Below are 18,651 nucleotides of genomic sequence, written 5' to 3'. Positions count from 1 at the left end.
CACTGATCCGGGAAAAGCAGGACTGATACGTCTGAGAGCGTTTGCAGTTAAATTCCTCCTCTTGTGGGATCAGTGTCTGTTTAGAAAAAAAACAGCTATGGGTAAGAATGAAATGACAGAACTTGACTCTCTCTAACGGCTTGAAAACTTCACAAGAAATACTTAACTTCATTAAAGAAACTTTACTTCTGCATCAACCTTTGGAAAGGTAAGACTTGTGTTGGTGAGATTAAGCCATGTTAACATGGCTTTTACTATTTAATATTCTCTAAAAGAGTAAATTCAATTTTCAGGTTAAGGTCGTAATACATTCTAATGGTTAGCACTCTGGACTCTGAATCCAGCGATCTGAGTTCAATTCTCAGTGGAACCTCATTTGGCTTTCTAGCACTTTGCTCCACAGGTACATTAACACACGCTAGCATCAGAGTTTAGACCAGGGGCCCGTTCTTCGTACCTCGCTAAGTAAGTTAGCTGGATTAGATTGTTGACGATTTCGCGTGATCTTGGATCGTTCGGTTCCCCGAAGCTCATCCGGGACTTGCTGTCATAGCAACAGAGCCGTAAGCGTAAACCTGCTCGGGAGCAGGCTTACTTTATGTAAACAGGATTAGATCGCGGCCACGCAGGTATGTCCGCTTCATTTATACGAAAGCAACAGCGATATTCCACCACTGTTTCACCATAAACAAATAACATCAATGTAACTAAAGATAATGCAGCACTTGATCCTTTTATTGATGTCACACAGATACATACAGGTCATTTCCTAAAAAAGGGAAATGTACTATTAACATTCTATTACATGTATGTGATTATTACAGATGTAATTCATATTTCAGAGTAGTAATTGGAAATCACTTCGTGTAATCAAGATGAGAGACCACGGCTATAAAAGCGAAGGTGGATTTGGGAAGCCTGTCGCAGCCATGTCCTGTCCGTAAACGCGAGCCACCCATTGCGGAAGGTGCAAGATTGATAAGGAGAGTTTTCAGAATCCAGCGTATATTGCGGGACAGACAGGATCCTTTAGCTCAGCGCGACAGTGTGCTCATAGAGAGATATCGATATTCCCGTGAGGGTATTATTTACTTAACCAACTTGTTGACGAGGGGGTGCAGGACCACCACCTGTCTTTTTTTGCTCTGCCCTTTTCTTGGTTGCTGTTATAAACAAACAGATTATTTCAGGGTCTCTTTCCAAGAGACTAAAAGCAATATAAGTGATAAATATTACCATTCTGTAGAATATTCTTATATTTCACTTTTACTTGTTCCCATGTTCTAGTGGGTCCTGTTGTGGCTCTAATGTGAAAGGGGATATAATATAACATATTATAATATAATGTAATATAATATTGGATAATATAGTGTGATATGATAAATCTACCCTACCGCCTACTGGTGTTGTCCAGAGGGGCCGATGGCGCGATATGGCAGCCTGGCTTCTGTCAGTCTGCCCCAGGGCAGCTGTGGCTACAACCGTAGCTGCCTCCACCAGTGTGTGAATGTGAGAGTGACTGAATAGTGGCATTGTCATGCGCTTTGGGTGCCTTGAAAAGCGCTACATCAATCCACTCCATTATTATTGTCATCATTAAATTACTTACGAGTTTAATTTGTCAGCAACTTTCTGCCAGCCCTCTCTCCTTGCTTTTGCAGCCTTTGCAGTGTTCCCTTGCGTTTTAATTAAAATCTGAAACTCCTGAAATCCCTCACTCAAGAGTTCTTGCTCTGCTGCCGAAAAATACCGAGCGCGCTCCTTCGACATTTTCGCCGACCAATCAGAGGGTTGCCGATCAATGTTTCTACTCTCGATGCGTAGCCCCTGTTAAGCCACCCAGAGATCTCACATTACTTCATCCAGCTATACTAATCGTCAACAACAGGTGTGTTCGGAGAACCGGCTTAGCGAGCTCACGGGTAGCGCGATGATTTGATCTCGGATGTGTCATTTGATCTTGGATGTAGTAAGCGACGTACGAAGAACGGGCCCCAGGAGTGGGCAATCTCAGTCCACGAGGGTCGGTGACCCTGCAGGTTTTAGATGTGTTCTCGAACCAAAACAGCTGACTTAAATGGCTAAATAAGCTCCTCAAAATGTCCTGAAGTTCTCCAGAGGCCTGATAACGAACTAATCATGTGATTCAGGTGTGTTGACCCAAGGTGAGATCTAAAACCTGCAGGGCCCTTGTGTACTGAGATTGCCCAACCCTGGTCTAGAAAGTTAAAGAGCAAGTTAGTGGCCCAGTCAATTCCACTCCTCTTGTGTTGGCTGATCTCATCATCTCAGTGAAACCTCATCTTCATGCTGCACCAAACCTCGCTCATGCTCTTCTGCTGCACTTTCCACTTCAGCTTCCTGCTGTATCTTTCATTATCCACCTTGACTCAAGTCAACTTTTCCTCTTGCACTCTTCCCACTTCCAATCCCTTTGCCACCTCTGAAGGCCCCGATCTTCTTCTTGACAAGCTCTTTGATGTCCTTTGTTTGGCTAGCACACAACCTACAGAAGACAAAACCAAGAGACTTAATTCTCAATAGGGATGGAAGTAAAACAGAGAAAATGCTGGACAAGCAGAGTTGTCTAAAGAGTGAACATCAATTCCCTTGTGACCAAAGAAGGAAAAGACCCATGTTTCCACCCGGTTTCGGACCGGGGACCTTTCGCATGTGAGGCGAACGTGATAACCACTACACTACGGAAACTGAGGGGATTGCATACCCCGTAGTAATTAAAGGAGCATCCATTTGTGGACTTTTATGACAGATCATGTAGGACTATTGAGAAGGAGGGAACTCCCATTTGTGTCATTCTTCAAGCACTCCCCCACTTATGGCTGTATTGACAATGCAAATTGTGATCTCAAGATTGCATCTCTTGTCATGGGAGCTGATCTTCTGGTTGACAAGCTCTTTGATGTCCTTTGTTTGGCTAGCACACAATCTACAGAAGACAAGACCAAGAAACTTATTTGTCAGTAGGGACGCACGTAAAACAGAGAAAATGCTGCACAAGCAGTGTTCTCTTGGACTAGCATCTCTTCTGATGGGAGCTCTTTCTGAGAAGACCTTTTCGACTTGTGAGCGCACAGGTGGAATTCATGTTTCTTCAAGCCCATTATAGGACTAGATTATTAGATTGACTAGGATCTGGTGTGCGATTAAGGTGTGTGTGGTCATTGCAGGTAAAAGGCAGAACAGAGAAGGAAACTGCTCACTCCCCGTCGGGGAATCGCGTGACAGGCGGAGATACTGTCCACTATACTAACGAGGACCTCTGAAGCAGTGCAATGATCACGTCAAGCTACGATTCGCAGCAGGTATGACAGGTAAAATTTGGCTGGCCGTGTAGAAATCCCCATCAGTTTACCAGGAACTACACTTTTATGCCTGTTTGACACAGAGCTTTTGTGTGCTTCAGGCAGGGTTCCATGGTGTAATGGTTAGCACTCTGGACTCTGAATCCAGCGCTCTGAGTTCAAGTCTCAGTGAAACCTCATTTGGCTTTCGAGCACTTTGCTCCACAGGTACATTAGCATTAGCACACACTAGCATAAGAGTCTAGTCAGTTAAAGAGCAAGTTAGTGGCCCAGTCAGTTCCACTCCTCTTGTGTTGGCTGATCTCATCTGCACATGGTCTTCATGCTGCACCAAACCTCGCTCATGCTCTTCTGCTGCACTTTCCACTTCAGCTTCCTGCTGTATCGTTCATTAGCCACCTTGACTCAAGTCAACTTTTCCTCTTGCACTCTTCCCACTTCCAATCCCTTTGCCACCTCTGAAGGCCCCGATCTTCTTCTTGACAAGCTCTTTGATGTCCTTTGTTTGGCTAGCACACAACCTACAGAAGACAAAACCAAGAGACTTAATTCTCAATAGGGATGCAAGTAAAACAGAGAAAATGCTGGACAAGCAGAGTTGTCTAAAGAGTGAATATCAATTCCCTTGTAACCAAAGAAGGAAAAGACCCATGTTTCCGCCCGGTTTCGGACCGGGGACCTTTCGCGTGTGAGGCGAACGTGATAACCACTACACTACGGAAACCCCGAAAGACAGCTTGTTTGGCTTTCCAATGTGTCTCACTGAGTAATCTCGCACTCTGACAAATTTGGTGACATGTTCCTATCATGGCCTTGAAGTAAAAGGAGCCACGGAGAAGAGACAGACGCACTCTAGCAAGGAGTCTGAACTGTAGTCTCCATGTTAGGCTCACTTAAACTTTGGACATTTAGGAGTTCACTAAAGCAAGCACAGCTCAACATATGCTGCCCTAAGAACCCCAGAACCTCTGGCAGCAGAACTGTTGCCTAAAGCGCCCATTTGTTTCATTGCCTTGGGCATTGGCTGAAAATAGGCCCAAGTCCTGTGCAGGCCACCTAGAGCCAGTCATTTCCAAGAGCTTAGTCTGTGCCTCCATCTTCAGGAAATATAGCGACTGGAGATTTGTTGATTTGTGTGAAGTCTGTGGAGTTTGCAGAAATTTGGGCCATAGACAACTCTTTAGCAAGACGAGCATCCAAAGGTTACAGATGTCAGAGACCTGAACCAGATTTGAGTACTTTCTCTTGTCTGTGTCCCAAACAGCAGTAGAACCCCACAAGTTCAAGCAGTGCCTGCAGTCAGACACTTTTATATCAGGACGCATAAGCAAAGACGCATGCTTCCGCCCGGTTTCGGACCGGGGACCTTTCGCGTGTTAGGCGAACGTGATAACCACTACACTACGGAAACTGAGCTTGCGTACCCCGTAGTAATTAAAGGAGCATTTCAATGCTTTCTTACATTTGTGGACTTTTATGACAGATCATGTAGGACTATTGAGAAGGAGGGAACTCCCATTTGTGTCATTCTTCAAGCACTCCCCCACTTATGGCTGTATTGACAATGCAAATTGTGATCTCAAGATTGCATCTCTTGTCATGGGAGCTGATCTTCTGGTTGACAAGCTCTTTGATGTCCTTTGTTTGGCTAGCACACAATCTACAGAAGACAAGACCAAGAAACTTATTTGTCAGTAGGGACGCACGTAAAACAGAGAAAATGCTGCACAAGCAGTGTTCTCTTGGACTAGCATCTCTTCTGATGGGAGCTCTTTCTGAGAAGACCTTTTCGACTTGTGAGCGCACAGGTGGAATTCATGTTTCTTCAAGCCCATTATAGGACTAGATTATTAGATTGACTAGGATCTGGTGTGCGATTAAGGTGTGTGTGGTCATTGCAGGTAAAAGGCAGAACAGAGAAGGAAACTGCTCACTCCCCGTCGGGGAATCGAACCCCGGTCTTCCGCGTGACAGGCGGAGATACTGTCCACTATACTAACGAGGACCTCTGAAGCACTGCAATGGTCACGTCAAGCTGCGATTCGCAGCAGGTATGACAGGTAAAATTTGGCTGGCCGTGTAGAAATCCCCATCGGTTTACCAGGAACTACACTTTTATGCCTGTTTGACACAGATCTTTTGTGTGCTTCAGGCAGGGTTCCATGGTGTAATGGTTAGCACTCTGGACTCTGAATCCAGCGATCTGAGTTCAAGTCTCAGTGGAACCTCATTTGGCTTTCTAGCACTTTGCTCCACAGGTACATTAGCATTAGCACACGCTAGCATAAGAATCTAGTCAGTTGAAGAGCAAGTTAGTGGCCCAGTCAGTTCCACTCCTCTTGTGTTGGCTGATCTCATCTGCACATGGTCTTCATGCTGCACCAAACCTCGCTCATGCTCTTCTGCTGCACTTTCCACTTCAGCTTCCTGCTGTATCGTTCATTAGCCACCTTGACTCAAGTCAACTTTTCCTCTTGCACTCTTCCCACTTCCAATCCCTTTGCCACCTCTGAAGGCCCCGATCTTCTTCTTGACAAGCTCTTTGATGTCCTTTGTTTGGCTAGCACACAACCTACAGAAGACAAAACCAAGAGACTTAATTCTCAATAGGGATGCAAGTAAAACAGAGAAAATGCTGGACAAGCAGAGTTGTCTAAAGAGTGAATATCAATTCCCTTGTAACCAAAGAAGGAAAAGACCCATGTTTCCGCCCGGTTTCGGACCGGGGACCTTTCGCGTGTGAGGCGAACGTGATAACCACTACACTACGGAAACCCCGAAAGACAGCTTGTTTGGCTTTCCAATGTGTCTCACTGAGTAATCTCGCACTCTGACAAATTTGGTGACATGTTCCTATCATGGCCTTGAAGTAAAAGGAGCCATGGAGAAGAGACAGACGCACTCTAGCAAGGAGTCTGAACTGTAGTCTCCATGTTAGGCTCACTTAAACTTTGGACATTTAGGAGTTCACTAAAGCAAGCACAGCTCAACATATGCTGCCCTAAGAACCCCAGAACCTCTGGCAGCAGAACTGTTGCCTAAAGCGCCCATTTGTTTCATTGCCTTGGGCATTGGCTGAAAATAGGCCCAAGTCCTGTGCAGGCCACCTAGAGCCAGTCATTTCCAAGAGCTTAGTCTGTGCCTCCATCTTCAGGAAATATAGCGACTGGAGATTTGTTGATTTGTGTGAAGTCTGTGGAGTTTGCAGAAATTTGGGCCATAGACAACTCTTTAGCAAGACGAGCATCCAAAGGTTACAGATGTCAGAGACCTGAACCAGATTTGAGTACTTTCTCTTGTCTGTGTCCCAAACAGCAGTAGAACCCCACAAGTTCAAGCAGTGCCTGCAGTCAGACACTTTTATATCAGGACGCATAAGCAAAGACGCATGCTTCCGCCCGGTTTCGGACCGGGGACCTTTCGCGTGTAAGGCGAACGTGATAACCACTACACTACGGAAACTGAGCTTGCATACCCCGTAGTAATTAAAGGAGCATTTCAATGCTTTCTTACATTTGTGGACTTTTATGACAGATCATGTAGGACTATTGAGAAGGAGGGAACTCCCATTTGTGTCATTCTTCAAGCACTCCCCCACTTATGGCTGTATTGACAATGCAAATTGTGATCTCAAGATTGCATCTCTTGTCATGGGAGCTGATCTTCTGGTTGACAAGCTCTTTGATGTCCTTTGTTTGGCTAGCACACAATCTACAGAAGACAAGACCAAGAAACTTATTTGTCAGTAGGGACGCACGTAAAACAGAGAAAATGCTGCACAAGCAGTGTTCTCTTGGACTAGCATCTCTTCTGATGGGAGCTCTTTCTGAGAAGACCTTTTCGACTTGTGAGCGCACAGGTGGAATTCATGTTTCTTCAAGCCCATTATAGGACTAGATTATTAGATTGACTAGGATCTGGTGTGCGATTAAGGTGTGTGTGGTCATTGCAGGTAAAAGGCAGAACAGAGAAGGAAACTGCTCACTCCCCGTCGGGGAATCGAACCCCGGTCTTCCGCGTGACAGGCGGAGATACTGTCCACTATACTAACGAGGAACTCTGAAGCACTGCAATGGTCACGTCAAGCTGCGATTCGCAGCAGGTATGACAGGTAAAATTTGGCTGGCCGTGTAGAAATCCCCATCGGTTTACCAGGAACTACACTTTTATGCCTGTTTGACACAGATCTTTTGTGTGCTTCAGGCAGGGTTCCATGGTGTAATGGTTAGCACTCTGGACTCTGAATCCAGCGATCTGAGTTCAAGTCTCAGTGGAACCTCATTTGGCTTTCTAGCACTTTGCTCCACAGGTACATTAGCATTAGCACACGCTAGCATAAGAATCTAGTCAGTTGAAGAGCAAGTTAGTGGCCCAGTCAGTTCCACTCCTCTTGTGTTGGCTGATCTCATCTGCACATGGTCTTCATGCTGCACCAAACCTCGCTCATGCTCTTCTGCTGCACTTTCCACTTCAGCTTCCTGCTGTATCGTTCATTAGCCACCTTGACTCAAGTCAACTTTTCCTCTTGCACTCTTCCCACTTCCAATCCCTTTGCCACCTCTGAAGGCCCCGATCTTCTTCTTGACAAGCTCTTTGATGTCCTTTGTTTGGCTAGCACACAACCTACAGAAGACAAAACCAAGAGACTTAATTCTCAATAGGGATGCAAGTAAAACAGAGAAAATGCTGGACAAGCAGAGTTGTCTAAAGAGTGAATATCAATTCCCTTGTAACCAAAGAAGGAAAAGACCCATGTTTCCGCACGGTTTCGGACCGGGGACCTTTCGCGTGTGAGGCGAACGTGATAACCACTACACTACGGAAACCCCGAAAGACAACTTGTTTGGCTTTCCAATGTGTCTCACTGAGTAATCTCGCACTCTGACAAATTTGGTGACATGTTCCTATCATGGCCTTGAAGTAAAAGGAGCCATGGAGAAGAGACAGACGCACTCTAGCAAGGAGTCTGAACTGTAGTCTCCATGTTAGGCTCACTTAAACTTTGGACATTTAGGAGTTCACTAAAGCAAGCACAGCTCAACATATGCTGCCCTAAGAACCCCAGAACCTCTGGCAGCAGAACTGTTGCCTAAAGCGCCCATTTGTTTCATTGCCTTGGGCATTGGCTGAAAATAGGCCCAAGTCCTGTGCAGGCCACCTAGAGCCAGTCATTTCCAAGAGCTTAATCTGTGCCTCCATCTTCAGGAAATATAGCGACTGGAGATTTGTTGATTTGTGTGAAGTCTGTGGAGTTTGCAGAAATTTGGGCCATAGACAACTCTTTAGCAAGACGAGCATCCAAAGGTTACAGATGTCAGAGACCTGAACCAGATTTGAGTACTTTCTCTTGTCTGTGTCCCAAACAGCAGTAGAACCCCACAAGTTCAAGCAGTGCCTGCAGTCAGACACTTTTATATCAGGACGCATAAGCAAAGACGCATGCTTCCGCCCGGTTTCGGACCGGGGACCTTTCGCGTGTTAGGCGAACGTGATAACCACTACACTACGGAAACTGAGCTTGCGTACCCCGTAGTAATTAAAGGAGCATTTCAATGCTTTCTTACATTTGTGGACTTTTATGACAGATCATGTAGGACTATTGAGAAGGAGGGAACTCCCATTTGTGTCATTCTTCAAGCACTCCCCCACTTATGGCTGTATTGACAATGCAAATTGTGATCTCAAGATTGCATCTCTTGTCATGGGAGCTGATCTTCTGGTTGACAAGCTCTTTGATGTCCTTTGTTTGGCTAGCACACAATCTACAGAAGACAAGACCAAGAAACTTATTTGTCAGTAGGGACGCACGTAAAACAGAGAAAATGCTGCACAAGCAGTGTTCTCTTGGACTAGCATCTCTTCTGATGGGAGCTCTTTCTGAGAAGACCTTTTCGACTTGTGAGCGCACAGGTGGAATTCATGTTTCTTCAAGCCCATTATAGGACTAGATTATTAGATTGACTAGGATCTGGTGTGCGATTAAGGTGTGTGTGGTCATTGCAGGTAAAAGGCAGAACAGAGAAGGAAACTGCTCACTCCCCGTCGGGGAATCGAACCCCGGTCTTCCGCGTGACAGGCGGAGATACTGTCCACTATACTAACGAGGACCTCTGAAGCACTACAATGGTCACGTCAAGCTGCGATTCGCAGCAGGTATGACAGGTAAAATTTGGCTGGCCGTGTAGAAATCCCCATCGGTTTACCAGGAACTACACTTTTATGCCTGTTTGACACAGATCTTTTGTGTGCTTCAGGCAGGGTTCCATGGTGTAATGGTTAGCACTCTGGACTCTGAATCCAGCGATCTGAGTTCAAGTCTCAGTGGAACCTCATTTGGCTTTCTAGCACTTTGCTCCACAGGTACATTAGCATTAGCACACGCTAGCATAAGAATCTAGTCAGTTGAAGAGCAAGTTAGTGGCCCAGTCAGTTCCACTCCTCTTGTGTTGGCTGATCTCATCTGCACATGGTCTTCATGCTGCACCAAACCTCGCTCATGCTCTTCTGCTGCACTTTCCACTTCAGCTTCCTGCTGTATCGTTCATTAGCCACCTTGACTCAAGTCAACTTTTCCTCTTGCACTCTTCCCACTTCCAATCCCTTTGCCACCTCTGAAGGCCCCGATCTTCTTCTTGACAAGCTCTTTGATGTCCTTTGTTTGGCTAGCACACAACCTACAGAAGACAAAACCAAGAGACTTAATTCTCAATAGGGATGCAAGTAAAACAGAGAAAATGCTGGACAAGCAGAGTTGTCTAAAGAGTGAATATCAATTCCCTTGTAACCAAAGAAGGAAAAGACCCATGTTTCCGCCCGGTTTCGGACCGGGGACCTTTCGCGTGTGAGGCGAACGTGATAACCACTACACTACGGAAACCCCGAAAGACAGCTTGTTTGGCTTTCCAATGTGTCTCACTGAGTAATCTCGCACTCTGACAAATTTGGTGACATGTTCCTATCATGGCCTTGAAGTAAAAGGAGCCACGGAGAAGAGACAGACGCACTCTAGCAAGGAGTCTGAACTGTAGTCTCCATGTTAGGCTCACTTAAACTTTGGACATTTAGGAGTTCACTAAAGCAAGCACAGCTCAACATATGCTGCCCTAAGAACCCCAGAACCTCTGGCAGCAGAACTGTTGCCTAAAGCGCCCATTTGTTTCATTGCCTTGGGCATTGGCTGAAAATAGGCCCAAGTCCTGTGCAGGCCACCTAGAGCCAGTCATTTCCAAGAGCTTAGTCTGTGCCTCCATCTTCAGGAAATATAGCGACTGGAGATTTGTTGATTTGTGTGAAGTCTGTGGAGTTTGCAGAAATTTGGGCCATAGACAACTCTTTAGCAAGACGAGCATCCAAAGGTTACAGATGTCAGAGACCTGAACCAGATTTGAGTACTTTCTCTTGTCTGTGTCCCAAACAGCAGTAGAACCCCACAAGTTCAAGCAGTGCCTGCAGTCAGACACTTTTATATCAGGACGCATAAGCAAAGACGCATGCTTCCGCCCGGTTTCGGACCGGGGACCTTTCGCGTGTTAGGCGAACGTGATAACCACTACACTACGGAAACTGAGCTTGCGTACCCCGTAGTAATTAAAGGAGCATTTCAATGCTTTCTTACATTTGTGGACTTTTATGACAGATCATGTAGGACTATTGAGAAGGAGGGAACTCCCATTTGTGTCATTCTTCAAGCACTCCCCCACTTATGGCTGTATTGACAATGCAAATTGTGATCTCAAGATTGCATCTCTTGTCATGGGAGCTGATCTTCTGGTTGACAAGCTCTTTGATGTCCTTTGTTTGGCTAGCACACAATCTACAGAAGACAAGACCAAGAAACTTATTTGTCAGTAGGGACGCACGTAAAACAGAGAAAATGCTGCACAAGCAGTGTTCTCTTGGACTAGCATCTCTTCTGATGGGAGCTCTTTCTGAGAAGACCTTTTCGACTTGTGAGCGCACAGGTGGAATTCATGTTTCTTCAAGCCCATTATAGGACTAGATTATTAGATTGACTAGGATCTGGTGTGCGATTAAGGTGTGTGTGGTCATTGCAGGTAAAAGGCAGAACAGAGAAGGAAACTGCTCACTCCCCGTCGGGGAATCGAACCCCGGTCTTCCGCGTGACAGGCGGAGATACTGTCCACTATACTAACGAGGACCTCTGAAGCACTGCAATGGTCACGTCAAGCTGCGATTCGCAGCAGGTATGACAGGTAAAATTTGGCTGGCCGTGTAGAAATCCCCATCGGTTTACCAGGAACTACACTTTTATGCCTGTTTGACACAGATCTTTTGTGTGCTTCAGGCAGGGTTCCATGGTGTAATGGTTAGCACTCTGGACCCTGAATCCAGCGATCTGAGTTCAAGTCTCAGTGGAACCTCATTTGGCTTTCTAGCACTTTGCTCCACAGGTACATTAGCATTAGCACACGCTAGCATAAGAATCTAGTCAGTTGAAGAGCAAGTTAGTGGCCCAGTCAGTTCCACTCCTCTTGTGTTGGCTGATCTCATCTGCACATGGTCTTCGTGCTGCACCAAACCTCGCTCATGCTCTTCTGCTGCACTTTCCACTTCAGCTTCCTGCTGTATCGTTCATTAGCCACCTTGACTCAAGTCAACTTTTCCTCTTGCACTCTTCCCACTTCCAATCCCTTTGCCACCTCTGAAGGCCCCGATCTTCTTCTTGACAAGCTCTTTGATGTCCTTTGTTTGGCTAGCACACAACCTACAGAAGACAAAACCAAGAGACTTAATTCTCAATAGGGATGCAAGTAAAACAGAGAAAATGCTGGACAAGCAGAGTTGTCTAAAGAGTGAATATCAATTCCCTTGTAACCAAAGAAGGAAAAGACCCATGTTTCCGCCCGGTTTCGGACCGGGGACCTTTCCCGTGTGAGGCGAACGTGATAACCACTACACTACGGAAACCCCGAAAGACAGCTTGTTTGGCTTTCCAATGTGTCTCACTGAGTAATCTCGCACTCTGACAAATTTGGTGACATGTTCCTATCATGGCCTTGAAGTAAAAGGAGCCATGGAGAAGAGACAGACGCACTCTAGCAAGGAGTCTGAACTGTAGTCTCCATGTTAGGCTCACTTAAACTTTGGACATTTAGGAGTTCACTAAAGCAAGCACAGCTCAACATATGCTGCCCTAAGAACCCCAGAACCTCTGGCAGCAGAACTGTTGCCTAAAGCGCCCATTTGTTTCATTGCCTTGGGCATTGGCTGAAAATAGGCCCAAGTCCTGTGCAGGCCACCTAGAGCCAGTCATTTCCAAGAGCTTAGTCTGTGCCTCCATCTTCAGGAAATATAGCGACTGGAGATTTGTTGATTTGTGTGAAGTCTGTGGAGTTTGCAGAAATTTGGGCCATAGACAACTCTTTAGCAAGACGAGCATCCAAAGGTTACAGATGTCAGAGACCTGAACCAGATTTGAGTACTTTCTCTTGTCTGTGTCCCAAACAGCAGTAGAACCCCACAAGTTCAAGCAGTGCCTGCAGTCAGACACTTTTATATCAGGACGCATAAGCAAAGACGCATGCTTCCGCCCGGTTTCGGACCGGGGACCTTTCGCGTGTTAGGCGAACGTGATAACCACTACACTACGGAAACTGAGCTTGCGTACCCCGTAGTAATTAAAGGAGCATTTCAATGCTTTCTTACATTTGTGGACTTTTATGACAGATCATGTAGGACTATTGAGAAGGAGGGAACTCCCATTTGTGTCATTCTTCAAGCACTCCCCCACTTATGGCTGTATTGACAATGCAAATTGTGATCTCAAGATTGCATCTCTTGTCATGGGAGCTGATCTTCTGGTTGACAAGCTCTTTGATGTCCTTTGTTTGGCTAGCACACAATCTACAGAAGACAAGACCAAGAAACTTATTTGTCAGTAGGGACGCACGTAAAACAGAGAAAATGCTGCACAAGCAGTGTTCTCTTGGACTAGCATCTCTTCTGATGGGAGCTCTTTCTGAGAAGACCTTTTCGACTTGTGAGCGCACAGGTGGAATTCATGTTTCTTCAAGCCCATTATAGGACTAGATTATTAGATTGACTAGGATCTGGTGTGCGATTAAGGTGTGTGTGGTCATTGCAGGTAAAAGGCAGAACAGAGAAGGAAACTGCTCACTCCCCGTCGGGGAATCGAACCCCGGTCTTCCGCGTGACAGGCGGAGATACTGTCCACTATACTAACGAGGACCTCTGAAGCACTGCAATGGTCACGTCAAGCTGCGATTCGCAGCAGGTATGACAGGTAAAATTTGGCTGGCCGTGTAGAAATCCCCATCGGTTTACCAGGAACTACACTTTTATGCCTGTTTGACACAGATCTTTTGTGTGCTTCAGGCAGGGTTCCATGGTGTAATGGTTAGCACTCTGGACCCTGAATCCAGCGATCTGAGTTCAAGTCTCAGTGGAACCTCATTTGGCTTTCTAGCACTTTGCTCCACAGGTACATTAGCATTAGCACACGCTAGCATAAGAATCTAGTCAGTTGAAGAGCAAGTTAGTGGCCCAGTCAGTTCCACTCCTCTTGTGTTGGCTGATCTCATCTGCACATGGTCTTCATGCTGCACCAAACCTCGCTCATGCTCTTCTGCTGCACTTTCCACTTCAGCTTCCTGCTGTATCGTTCATTAGCCACCTTGACTCAAGTCAACTTTTCCTCTTGCACTCTTCCCACTTCCAATCCCTTTGCCACCTCTGAAGGCCCCGATCTTCTTCTTGACAAGCTCTTTGATGTCCTTTGTTTGGCTAGCACACAACCTACAGAAGACAAAACCAAGAGACTTAATTCTCAATAGGGATGCAAGTAAAACAGAGAAAATGCTGGACAAGCAGAGTTGTCTAAAGAGTGAATATCAATTCCCTTGTAACCAAAGAAGGAAAAGACCCATGTTTCTGCCCGGTTTCGGACCGGGGACCTTTCGCGTGTGAGGCGAACGTGATAACCACTACACTACGGAAACCCCGAAAGACAGCTTGTTTGGCTTTCCAATGTGTCTCACTGAGTAATCTCGCACTCTGACAAATTTGGTGACATGTTCCTATCATGGCCTTGAAGTAAAAGGAGCCACGGAGAAGAGACAGACGCACTCTAGCAAGGAGTCTGAACTGTAGTCTCCATGTTAGGCTCACTTAAACTTTGGACATTTAGGAGTTCACTAAAGCAAGCACAGCTCAACATATGCTGCCCTAAGAACCCCAGAACCTCTGGCAGCAGAACTGTTGCCTAAAGCGCCCATTTGTTTCATTGCCTTGGGCATTGGCTGAAAATAGGCCCAAGTCCTGTGCAGGCCACCTAGAGCCAGTCATTTCCAAGAGCTTAGTCTGTGCCTCCATCTTCAGGAAATATAGCGACTGGAGATTTGTTGATTTGTGTGAAGTCTGTGGAGTTTGCAGAAATTTGGGCCATAGACAACTCTTTAGCAAGACGAGCATCCAAAGGTTACAGATGTCAGAGACCTGAACCAGATTTGAGTACTTTCTCTTGTCTGTGTCCCAAACAGCAGTAGAACCCCACAAGTTCAAGCAGTGCCTGCAGTCAGACACTTTTATATCAGGACGCATAAGCAAAGACGCATGCTTCCGCCCGGTTTCGGACCGGGGACCTTTCGCGTGTTAGGCGAACGTGATAACCACTACACTACGGAAACTGAGCTTACGTACCCCGTAGTAATTAAAGGAGCATTTCAATGCTTTCTTACATTTGTGGACTTTTATGACAGATCATGTAGGACTATTGAGAAGGAGGGAACTCCCATTTGTGTCATTCTTCAAGCACTCCCCCACTTATGGCTGTATTGACAATGCAAATTGTGATCTCAAGATTGCATCTCTTGTCATGGGAGCTGATCTTCTGGTTGACAAGCTCTTTGATGTCCTTTGTTTGGCTAGCACACAATCTACAGAAGACAAGACCAAGAAACTTATTTGTCAGTAGGGACGCACGTAAAACAGAGAAAATGCTGCACAAGCAGTGTTCTCTTGGACTAGCATCTCTTCTGATGGGAGCTCTTTCTGAGAAGACCTTTTCGACTTGTGAGCGCACAGGTGGAATTCATGTTTCTTCAAGCCCATTATAGGACTAGATTATTAGATTGACTAGGATCTGGTGTGCGATTAAGGTGTGTGTGGTCATTGCAGGTAAAAGGCAGAACAGAGAAGGAAACTGCTCACTCCCCGTCGGGGAATCGAACCCCGGTCTTCCGCGTGACAGGCGGAGATACTGTCCACTATACTAACGAGGACCTCTGAAGCACTACAATGGTCACGTCAAGCTGCGATTCGCAGCAGGTATGACAGGTAAAATTTGGCTGGCCGTGTAGAAATCCCCATCGGTTTACCAGGAACTACACTTTTATGCCTGTTTGACACAGATCTTTTGTGTGCTTCAGGCAGGGTTCCATGGTGTAATGGTTAGCACTCTGGACTCTGAATCCAGCGATCTGAGTTCAAGTCTCAGTGGAACCTCATTTGGCTTTCTAGCACTTTGCTCCACAGGTACATTAGCATTAGCACACGCTAGCATAAGAATCTAGTCAGTTGAAGAGCAAGTTAGTGGCCCAGTCAGTTCCACTCCTCTTGTGTTGGCTGATCTCATCTGCACATGGTCTTCATGCTGCACCAAACCTCGCTCATGCTCTTCTGCTGCACTTTCCACTTCAGCTTCCTGCTGTATCGTTCATTAGCCACCTTGACTCAAGTCAACTTTTCCTCTTGCACTCTTCCCACTTCCAATCCCTTTGCCACCTCTGAAGGCCCCGATCTTCTTCTTGACAAGCTCTTTGATGTCCTTTGTTTGGCTAGCACACAACCTACAGAAGACAAAACCAAGAGACTTAATTCTCAATAGGGATGCAAGTAAAACAGAGAAAATGCTGGACAAGCAGAGTTGTCTAAAGAGTGAATATCAATTCCCTTGTAACCAAAGAAGGAAAAGACCCATGTTTCCGCCCGGTTTCGGACCGGGGACCTTTCGCGTGTGAGGCGAACGTGATAACCACTACACTACGGAAACCCCGAAAGACAGCTTGTTTGGCTTTCCAATGTGTCTCACTGAGTAATCTCGCACTCTGACAAATTTGGTGACATGTTCCTATCATGGCCTTGAAGTAAAAGGAGCCACGGAGAAGAGACAGACGCACTCTAGCAAGGAGTCTGAACTGTAGTCTCCATGTTAGGCTCACTTAAACTTTGGACATTTAGGAGTTCACTAAAGCAAGCACAGCTCAACATATGCTGCCCTAAGAACCCCAGAACCTCTGGCAGCAGAACTGTTGCCTAAAGCGCCCATTTGTTTCATTGCCTTGGGCATTGGCTGAAAATAGGCCCAAGTCCTGTGCAGGCCACCTAGAGCCAGTCATTTCCAAGAGCTTAGTCTGTGCCTCCATCTTCAGGAAATATAGCGACTGGAGATTTGTTGATTTGTGTGAAGTCTGTGGAGTTTGCAGAAATTTGGGCCATAGACAACTCTTTAGCAAGACGAGCATCCAAAGGTTACAGATGTCAGAGACCTGAACCAGATTTGAGTACTTTCTCTTGTCTGTGTCCCAAACAGCAGTAGAACCCCACAAGTTCAAGCAGTGCCTGCAGTCAGACACTTTTATATCAGGACGCATAAGCAAAGACGCATGCTTCCGCCCGGTTTCGGACCGGGGACCTTTCGCGTGTTAGGCGAACGTGATAACCACTACACTACGGAAACTGAGCTTGCGTACCCCGTAGTAATTAAAGGAGCATTTCAATGCTTTCTTACATTTGTGGACTTTTATGACAGATCATGTAGGACTATTGAGAAGGAGGGAACTCCCATTTGTGTCATTCTTCAAGCACTCCCCCACTTATGGCTGTATTGACAATGCAAATTGTGATCTCAAGATTGCATCTCTTGTCATGGGAGCTGATCTTCTGGTTGACAAGCTCTTTGATGTCCTTTGTTTGGCTAGCACACAATCTACAGAAGACAAGACCAAGAAACTTATTTGTCAGTAGGGACGCACGTAAAACAGAGAAAATGCTGCACAAGCAGTGTTCTCTTGGACTAGCATCTCTTCTGATGGGAGCTCTTTCTGAGAAGACCTTTTCGACTTGTGAGCGCACAGGTGGAATTCATGTTTCTTCAAGCCCATTATAGGACTAGATTATTAGATTGACTAGGATCTGGTGTGCGATTAAGGTGTGTGTGGTCATTGCAGGTAAAAGGCAGAACAGAGAAGGAAACTGCTCACTCCCCGTCGGGGAATCGAACCCCGGTCTTCCGCGTGACAGGCGGAGATACTGTCCACTATACTAACGAGGACCTCTGAAGCACTGCAATGGTCACGTCAAGCTGCGATTCGCAGCAGGTATGACAGGTAAAATTTGGCTGGCCGTGTAGAAATCCCCATCGGTTTACCAGGAACTACACTTTTATGCCTGTTTGACACAGATCTTTTGTGTGCTTCAGGCAGGGTTCCATGGTGTAATGGTTAGCACTCTGGACCCTGAATCCAGCGATCTGAGTTCAAGTCTCAGTGGAACCTCATTTGGCTTTCTAGCACTTTGCTCCACAGGTACATTAGCATTAGCACACGCTAGCATAAGAATCTAGTCAGTTGAAGAGCAAGTTAGTGGCCCAGTCAGTTCCACTCCTCTTGTGTTGGCTGATCTCATCTGCACATGGTCTTCGTGCTGCACCAAACCTCGCTCATGCTCTTCTGCTGCACTTTCCACTTCAGCTTCCTGCTGTATCGTTCATTAGCCACCTTGACTCAAGTCAACTTTTCCTCTTGCACTCTTCCCACTTCCAATCCCTTTGCCACCTCTGAAGGCCCCGATCTTCTTCTTGACAAGCTCTTTGATGTCCTTTGTTTGGCTAGCACACAACCTACAGAAGACAAAACCAAGAGACTTAATTCTCAATAGGGATGCAAGTAAAACAGAGAAAATGCTGGACAAGCAGAGTTGTCTAAAGAGTGAATATCAATTCCCTTGTAACCAAAGAAGGAAAAGACCCATGTTTCCGCCCGGTTTCGGACCGGGGACCTTTCCCGTGTGAGGCGAACGTGATAACCACTACACTACGGAAACCCCGAAAGACAGCTTGTTTGGCTTTCCAATGTGTCTCACTGAGTAATCTCGCACTCTGACAAATTTGGTGACATGTTCCTATCATGGCCTTGAAGTAAAAGGAGCCATGGAGAAGAGACAGACGCACTCTAGCAAGGAGTCTGAACTGTAGTCTCCATGTTAGGCTCACTTAAACTTTGGACATTTAGGAGTTCACTAAAGCAAGCACAGCTCAACATATGCTGCCCTAAGAACCCCAGAACCTCTG

At 46.1% G+C, this 18,651-nt stretch overlaps 27 non-coding genes across 27 annotated transcripts; 8 read left to right on the top strand and 19 right to left on the bottom strand.

Annotated features, from left to right (window-relative positions):
- Positions 1-2,636: 2,636 nt before the first annotated feature.
- trnav-cac (transfer RNA valine (anticodon CAC)) lies at positions 2,637-2,709 on the bottom strand. The gene has a single exon. It is a non-coding gene; the product is annotated as a tRNA-Val (tRNA).
- A 719-nt stretch (positions 2,710-3,428) lies between these two features.
- trnaq-cug (transfer RNA glutamine (anticodon CUG)) lies at positions 3,429-3,500 on the top strand. The gene has a single exon. It is a non-coding gene; the product is annotated as a tRNA-Gln (tRNA).
- A 474-nt stretch (positions 3,501-3,974) lies between these two features.
- On the bottom strand, positions 3,975-4,047 carry trnav-cac (transfer RNA valine (anticodon CAC)). Its single transcript has one exon. It is a non-coding gene; the product is annotated as a tRNA-Val (tRNA).
- Positions 4,048-4,661: 614 nt separating this feature from the next.
- On the bottom strand, positions 4,662-4,734 carry trnav-aac (transfer RNA valine (anticodon AAC)). The gene has a single exon. It is a non-coding gene; the product is annotated as a tRNA-Val (tRNA).
- Positions 4,735-5,256: 522 nt separating this feature from the next.
- Positions 5,257-5,328, bottom strand: trnad-guc (transfer RNA aspartic acid (anticodon GUC)). The gene has a single exon. It is a non-coding gene; the product is annotated as a tRNA-Asp (tRNA).
- A 151-nt stretch (positions 5,329-5,479) lies between these two features.
- On the top strand, positions 5,480-5,551 carry trnaq-cug (transfer RNA glutamine (anticodon CUG)). The gene has a single exon. It is a non-coding gene; the product is annotated as a tRNA-Gln (tRNA).
- Positions 5,552-6,025: 474 nt separating this feature from the next.
- On the bottom strand, positions 6,026-6,098 carry trnav-cac (transfer RNA valine (anticodon CAC)). The gene has a single exon. It is a non-coding gene; the product is annotated as a tRNA-Val (tRNA).
- Positions 6,099-6,712: 614 nt separating this feature from the next.
- Positions 6,713-6,785, bottom strand: trnav-uac (transfer RNA valine (anticodon UAC)). The gene has a single exon. It is a non-coding gene; the product is annotated as a tRNA-Val (tRNA).
- Positions 6,786-7,307: 522 nt separating this feature from the next.
- On the bottom strand, positions 7,308-7,379 carry trnad-guc (transfer RNA aspartic acid (anticodon GUC)). Its single transcript has one exon. It is a non-coding gene; the product is annotated as a tRNA-Asp (tRNA).
- Positions 7,380-7,530: 151 nt separating this feature from the next.
- trnaq-cug (transfer RNA glutamine (anticodon CUG)) lies at positions 7,531-7,602 on the top strand. The gene has a single exon. It is a non-coding gene; the product is annotated as a tRNA-Gln (tRNA).
- A 1,161-nt stretch (positions 7,603-8,763) lies between these two features.
- On the bottom strand, positions 8,764-8,836 carry trnav-aac (transfer RNA valine (anticodon AAC)). Its single transcript has one exon. It is a non-coding gene; the product is annotated as a tRNA-Val (tRNA).
- A 522-nt stretch (positions 8,837-9,358) lies between these two features.
- trnad-guc (transfer RNA aspartic acid (anticodon GUC)) lies at positions 9,359-9,430 on the bottom strand. Its single transcript has one exon. It is a non-coding gene; the product is annotated as a tRNA-Asp (tRNA).
- Positions 9,431-9,581: 151 nt separating this feature from the next.
- On the top strand, positions 9,582-9,653 carry trnaq-cug (transfer RNA glutamine (anticodon CUG)). The gene has a single exon. It is a non-coding gene; the product is annotated as a tRNA-Gln (tRNA).
- Positions 9,654-10,127: 474 nt separating this feature from the next.
- trnav-cac (transfer RNA valine (anticodon CAC)) lies at positions 10,128-10,200 on the bottom strand. Its single transcript has one exon. It is a non-coding gene; the product is annotated as a tRNA-Val (tRNA).
- A 614-nt stretch (positions 10,201-10,814) lies between these two features.
- On the bottom strand, positions 10,815-10,887 carry trnav-aac (transfer RNA valine (anticodon AAC)). The gene has a single exon. It is a non-coding gene; the product is annotated as a tRNA-Val (tRNA).
- A 522-nt stretch (positions 10,888-11,409) lies between these two features.
- On the bottom strand, positions 11,410-11,481 carry trnad-guc (transfer RNA aspartic acid (anticodon GUC)). Its single transcript has one exon. It is a non-coding gene; the product is annotated as a tRNA-Asp (tRNA).
- Positions 11,482-11,632: 151 nt separating this feature from the next.
- Positions 11,633-11,704, top strand: trnaq-cug (transfer RNA glutamine (anticodon CUG)). Its single transcript has one exon. It is a non-coding gene; the product is annotated as a tRNA-Gln (tRNA).
- A 1,161-nt stretch (positions 11,705-12,865) lies between these two features.
- trnav-aac (transfer RNA valine (anticodon AAC)) lies at positions 12,866-12,938 on the bottom strand. Its single transcript has one exon. It is a non-coding gene; the product is annotated as a tRNA-Val (tRNA).
- Positions 12,939-13,460: 522 nt separating this feature from the next.
- trnad-guc (transfer RNA aspartic acid (anticodon GUC)) lies at positions 13,461-13,532 on the bottom strand. The gene has a single exon. It is a non-coding gene; the product is annotated as a tRNA-Asp (tRNA).
- Positions 13,533-13,683: 151 nt separating this feature from the next.
- trnaq-cug (transfer RNA glutamine (anticodon CUG)) lies at positions 13,684-13,755 on the top strand. Its single transcript has one exon. It is a non-coding gene; the product is annotated as a tRNA-Gln (tRNA).
- A 1,161-nt stretch (positions 13,756-14,916) lies between these two features.
- On the bottom strand, positions 14,917-14,989 carry trnav-aac (transfer RNA valine (anticodon AAC)). The gene has a single exon. It is a non-coding gene; the product is annotated as a tRNA-Val (tRNA).
- A 522-nt stretch (positions 14,990-15,511) lies between these two features.
- Positions 15,512-15,583, bottom strand: trnad-guc (transfer RNA aspartic acid (anticodon GUC)). Its single transcript has one exon. It is a non-coding gene; the product is annotated as a tRNA-Asp (tRNA).
- Positions 15,584-15,734: 151 nt separating this feature from the next.
- trnaq-cug (transfer RNA glutamine (anticodon CUG)) lies at positions 15,735-15,806 on the top strand. The gene has a single exon. It is a non-coding gene; the product is annotated as a tRNA-Gln (tRNA).
- A 474-nt stretch (positions 15,807-16,280) lies between these two features.
- On the bottom strand, positions 16,281-16,353 carry trnav-cac (transfer RNA valine (anticodon CAC)). Its single transcript has one exon. It is a non-coding gene; the product is annotated as a tRNA-Val (tRNA).
- A 614-nt stretch (positions 16,354-16,967) lies between these two features.
- trnav-aac (transfer RNA valine (anticodon AAC)) lies at positions 16,968-17,040 on the bottom strand. The gene has a single exon. It is a non-coding gene; the product is annotated as a tRNA-Val (tRNA).
- A 522-nt stretch (positions 17,041-17,562) lies between these two features.
- On the bottom strand, positions 17,563-17,634 carry trnad-guc (transfer RNA aspartic acid (anticodon GUC)). The gene has a single exon. It is a non-coding gene; the product is annotated as a tRNA-Asp (tRNA).
- Positions 17,635-17,785: 151 nt separating this feature from the next.
- Positions 17,786-17,857, top strand: trnaq-cug (transfer RNA glutamine (anticodon CUG)). Its single transcript has one exon. It is a non-coding gene; the product is annotated as a tRNA-Gln (tRNA).
- Positions 17,858-18,651: the final 794 nt, after the last annotated feature.

The sequence above is a fragment of the Copadichromis virginalis genome, linkage group LG8 (assembly GCF_057382275.1).
Source record: "Copadichromis virginalis isolate Kocher_CV1m ecotype Utaka linkage group LG8, C_Virginalis_male_GT1.1, whole genome shotgun sequence".
NCBI lineage: Eukaryota > Metazoa > Chordata > Actinopteri > Cichliformes > Cichlidae > Copadichromis > Copadichromis virginalis.
The sequence above is the reverse complement of the archived record's forward strand: the minus strand, read 5'-3'. Positions and strand labels throughout refer to the sequence as shown.